Source organism: Ornithorhynchus anatinus, chromosome 4, assembly GCF_004115215.2.
Source record: "Ornithorhynchus anatinus isolate Pmale09 chromosome 4, mOrnAna1.pri.v4, whole genome shotgun sequence".
Taxonomy (NCBI): Eukaryota; Metazoa; Chordata; class Mammalia; order Monotremata; family Ornithorhynchidae; genus Ornithorhynchus; species Ornithorhynchus anatinus.
Window position 1 is genome coordinate 48,662,127 of NC_041731.1, and position 5,772 is coordinate 48,667,898.

Here is a 5,772-nt window from a genome sequence, read left to right on the forward strand (position 1 = left end):
AATTTTGAAAATCTCAGCCCTTTCCCATTCAGGTTGGAAGCTCTAAGATATGATGAAAAACCTCCGATGAACAAGGTATGGAGACCAGAACACTTTGAACAGGAGTAGCATTCTTTACTCTCTAGGCTCTTGCCAACTGAAAACCCCTTAATATTTGCTTTCTGAGCTAAGATGGAAATTAGCCTTATCATGCCACAAAACACCCAGGACAATTTTCAATTTTTTCTGAGTCCAAACTCTAGACAACATTTCCATTATATATTTATAACCAACCCTTTAGCTCCCTCCCCACACCAACCAGGAATTCTTTGTTTTTATGCTAGGTCAAATGTACTGGGGATCTTGAGAAATTAAATATCCTTGTTTTCTAGCCACTTCAAGAATTCCATTAGGTGGCAGTGCTTGGCAAGGAAAGGCAGCCGCTGCAAGAATCCATGGATAGTAAAAGTCAAATTCAGACAGATCCAAAAAGTGGGTCAGAAATGTCTTCTTGTATTTAGGACATTCTGTTTTCTTCCCCAGGGCCAGAGGCTGGGTTGCTTAAGTGCACAAACATGTCCTGCAAAATTCGAATCAATGTTACATAATTTGGGTGCTGTCCCGATTCATTTAGTAATAAACATTGCAGCCACTCCATCAGTTTACATTTATATTTTTAACTGAAGAAGAGAACTTATGTGGGGACACTGAAGCCAAGAGATCGGTACTGGATGCAAAGACCTGCTGCCTGAACAATGCTCCTAAATTGGTACTTGGATTCTAATTTTGGAGGGGCTCCTGAGAGTTTCTATCTGGAATACGTTCTTCCATCTGGTTTCTCTGGAAACGCAGCACTGCTAAATCATCACAGCTGCTTTGCTGCAAATGCAAACATGAGCCATGTTTTTCCCTTTTTATTACTAGAGGATATTCATGCCAACGCTCTGTCTTTGCTTCTCATTTCATCTTTTTTTGCCATTTCACATGGCAAGACTATATTATCAAGCACTGAAAAAATACTCATTTTGGTTTTTACCTAACCCTAAACCTACATCCTTGGTATCTGAGAAATAAAGGTTTGGCTTCTAATCACTAGTGACTTTCATAAAAAGTGACACTAAAAGATTTTCAGCAGTCCAATCACACACTTTATTGCCTCTTATCTAATCGTATTCGGTTCTTGTTTGATTGGATTAGAAGTCTTTCCAGAAAAGAAGGTCATGACATCTGGAGTTTATCTTCTCTAAGCCTCCAGTAGGACTAAGGTGGAGAGATCAAACTCAAAATGAACTCTCAAAACACACCATCACCCTTTCAGAATATACCTTTAAACCTCACCGTGTTTTGTGGTTATCAACCCCGAAATGAGTATTTGGGTTATGAAATATAATTTTTCAAGCATCACTATTGTGAGAAATTCTAACTGTTCTGCCTTTCTATAAAGCGTTTGTTAACCACAATTAAGATTGACTTGAAAAGGGCAGTGGCAATACCTAGATTCCTAATTTACTCTATACAAAGTCCCACTGGGTCAATTTGATGTAGGTTTCCTTAGCCATCTGAATTTGCAGACCAATTAAGTTCCAAGGTGTTTCCCCAGTCTTCTTTGCTCTTCCTGGGTTTTTAATGCCTATTTCGATTTTTTCTACTAGTTCTTTCCATTACTTTAATTTGCTATTTTATTCCTTCAGGCTCAAGAGTTCTTCTACAAAGTTGCTTTTGTTCTATCAGATGTCTCTTGTTTTCTTTCTGATCTGCCAGCATTTGAGGCCTTTTGTCCTTTACAAGCTGCCATTTGTGAGTCTCAGTTCCCAGAAATGATTATTTTACTTTTTGGTGAACTTGTTTCTCCTTAAATCATGCTTATTCCTATTATTTATCTTATAATATGGGGGTTCAATAACTGTTCTCCCTCCTACTGTGAACCCCATTTGGGACAGAGGCTGTTTCCAATCAGACTAACTGGCATCTATCCCAGTTATATGGCCTAGTGGAGAAAGCCTGGGTGTGGGACTCAGAGGGGCTGGGTTCTAATCCCAGCTCCATCATTTATCTGCTGGGTGACCTTGGTCAAGTCACTTAACTTCTCTGTGCCTCAGTTACCTCATCTATAAAATGGGAATTAAAATTGTGAGTCCCAGGTGGGTTAGGAACTGTGCCCAACTTGATTACCTTGTATCTACTCCAGGATTCAGAATGGTGCTTAGCACATAGTAAGCGCTTAACAAATACCATGATTATTATCAATCAAATGTATTTATTTAGTGCTAACTGTGTGCAGAACACTGTACTAAGCACTTGGGAGATTATAATACAACAGAGTTGGTAGACACAACGAGTTTAAATCTAGAGTTCATTATACTGCTTGACACAGTAAACACTCACCAAATACCACAATTATTATTATTATTATTATAACTGCTTCCTTCTCCTAAGTAAGATCCTCAAGTGCAGAGACTGTGATTATTACTATCATTGTATTTTCCCAAGAACTTAATGGTGCTCTGTGCGCAGTGATGATAGAGATTCCTTTAAAGAACAGCAGACGAACTTAGGTCCTAAAACTTCAGTTAGGCAATTGTATTTATTGAGCACTTACTGTGTGCAGAGCAGAGTGTACTAAGAGTATAATGTAATGATACAACAGGCACATTCCCTGCCCAGAATGAGCTTAAAGTCTAGACGGGGAGAGGACTGAGAACCTGCACAAAGAAAGTGGTCATAATGCTAGTTTCTTGCACTGCACTACTTGCACCGTCTAGTCCCCTCCCAGTTATGTTTCTGGGGCACGGATGGTAATGGGGAAGAAAGTGGTCTGGGGTGGAGCCCACTGAGAATCAATCAGTGATATTTGTTGAGTGTTTACTTATGTGTAACACACTGTACTGAATGCTCGAGAGAGTATAATGTAATAGAATTAGCAGACACATTCCCTGCCCATAGTAAGCTCGTGCGAATATTTTATTTTTACATGCAGCACCCATTAACTGTTGAAGTGAATGCAGCGTAAGGTTGAGGTTGTGCCAAAGCACCGTAAAGCAGCATGTGGTTGTCCTGGTAGCTACTGTGATCTTCACTGCCCCCATGTATGCCAGCTATTTTTCAGGATTCCTGCTATGTGTGCCCAGTTTGCCGAATGCCCTGGGTAGTTTTTTTGTGAGACACTGTCACCACTGTTCTTCCCCATTATATTATAAACTCTGTGAGGAGAGGGATTATGCCATATACATATCTTCTTCTTCCTTCTAGATATAAATTATTTCAGTGTTTGTCTCACAGTAGATTATAAGCTTCTTGAGGAATGGGATCATGTCTACTAACTGTATTTGGCCTTATATTGGATGCAAAGAGGCCTGGTGGATAGAGCATGGGCCTGGGAGTCAATAGGACCTGGGTTCTAATCCTGACTCCCCCACTTGTCTGCTGTGTGACCTTGGGAAAGTCACTTAACTTCTCTGTACCTCAGTTACCTCATCTGTAAAATGGGAATTAAGACCATGAAGCCCAAGTGGGACATGGACAGTGTCCAAACTGATTAGCTTGTATCTGCCCCAGCACAGTGCCTAGCACATAGTGCCTGAAAAATACCTTAAACAAAACAAGAAAACCCCAAACAAAACAGAAACACTGTTGGCATAACTCCAGAAGACATTTCTTTATTTGCAGTCTTAACTAGAACCAGCTTCGAGAGTTGTGCCCTTTCCACTGAGGCACTGTAAGGTGCTCTAAATCATGATGAAGATGGTGATGATGATGAGGTTGATGGAGGTCTGATCTAGTAAATGTTTTCTGGTGAGGTTGGTTTGCTTTGAAATATTGTAATTCAAGGAGGCTTGGAAAGGCTATCTGTTTCCTAAACGAAATGGAAAAAGGAAAGATCAGGACATAAAAAGCTGTCTCCTCAGTAGCCCCAGAGCTCTCATCAGTGTTTAGCAGTTGAGCACTGAGAAAGTTCTTCTTAATAGCTAATCCATCACTGTCATCATCATCTACAGAATAGATTGAGCTCTTACTGAGGACAGAGCACAGTGCAAGACATTTGGAAAGTTACAGAAGAATGATAAGCGATCAAGTTGAATGACTGCTGTGATCAGAGCTCCATACTAAGCTCCCTCTCCCCCTCTAGACCATAAATTCGTTGTGGGCAGGGAATGTCTTTTGTTATATTGTACTCTCCCAAGCGCTTAGTACTATGTTCTGCATAAAGTGAGTGTTCAGTAAATAGGATTGACTGACTACTCTCCCAAGTGCTTAGTACCATGCTCTATACATAGTAAGTGGTCAATAAATACTATTGATTAAATGTCAGAGAATAGGTATTTATATATCAACATATATCTGCCTATAGCTACATAGAGTTGTCCTTCATTTTCAAACCTGACTCTACTGACAGTAAAATTTTATTCATATGTGTGATGGTAGCTGAAAAGATGGGTGCTAGACCTTGAAAGGGTCAAGCTAGATCAGCCCCACACATAGGAGAGGAAGAGAGGTCCAAAGCTTCTAGAACAGAGTAACAACTAACCATTCAGGACCCCTCCCTTAGGAAATGTTTTTTTGGTCTGTAATGCCAGTCGGTTACCTGATGGCATCAGCAGGAGGACAAGCAATTACTGGGAAAGAGATGGGAAAGTTGGAGGGGGTTTGGAAAGTGGGAGGAAACCTTAGGTTGCTGGATAAAAGAGAAGTCCACGTGCTAATGAAAGAATATTGGTGAGTACAGAGTTGGGGTGGTGAACTTTGGGTTTTAGGTAAGAACAAATTCCAGCCAGGAATAGATGATTATTCGTGGAACAATCGATAGCATTTATTGAGTGCCTATCATGAATGGAGCACTTGGGAGAGAACAATAGAAGTAGGAATAATGATCCCTTCCTCTCAGGTTTATATTCTGGCAGATCTGGTTTAAAATTCTGTTGGACAACACCTTTTGTAGTTGATGCCTGAGTAAGTGCCCTCTCAGGTTCGCACCTGGAGTTTCCAGTACTCTACCAGTCTCGACTATGGGAGGGAGAGTTAAACAGAGGCCTATCCATTCCATTTCTAGCTTGGATAGTGACTAGTGAGTGGAAGGCAATCTGCTACAAGTCAAAATGCACCCATGCTGGGCAGCGGCGGCATGAGAGAGAGTCGAGGGCAGAGACTAGAGTTTACTGCATGGAAGAAAGCAATAGTAAACCACTTCTGTATTTTTACCAAGAAAACTTCATGGATCCACTACCAGAATGATTGCAGATGGAAAGTGGGGCATTCTGGGAGAGATGTGTCCATGGTATCTCTATGGGGCGGAAACGACTCGATGGTATAAGACAAGACCTGAGTAAGTAAATACTGTTCATCTGTTTGTAACCAAAGGGTGTGCTGGAATGAATGTATGGGCAACCTAGCTATTAGGAGACTTGCTATCATGGAGTGGTGGGGGGAGGAGAGAGCACTGGGCATCTCTCCAAATCTTAGCAGCCAGTGCTTTTTGGAGGTTCCATACCTAAGGGTCATGAGATGCTGGCAGTAAATCACTGGGGCAATCTTGGGAGGCATTAGTATGGAGCCCTTAGAGAGTTCCTTCCTCAGTTGTACATTTTGTTTTATTTAAGTGGTTACTATATGCCAAGAATTGTACTATACACTAGGGTAGGTACAAAATAATCAGTTTGGACACAATCTCTGTCTCACCTGGGGTTCCCAGTCTAAGAGGAAGAGAGGACAGGTATTCAACCCCCATTTTACATATAAAGAAACTAAGGCACAGAGAAATTAAAGGTCATGCAGCAAGCAAGTAGGAGAGTCCGCATT

General features: G+C 41.0%; 1 non-coding gene across 1 annotated transcript; it reads left to right on the forward strand.

The window, feature by feature from the left end:
* Positions 1 to 4,932: 4,932 nt before the first annotated feature.
* On the forward strand, positions 4,933 to 5,068 carry LOC114811399. The gene has a single exon (XR_003759103.1). It is a non-coding gene; the product is annotated as a small nucleolar RNA SNORA7 (small nucleolar RNA).
* Positions 5,069 to 5,772: the final 704 nt, after the last annotated feature.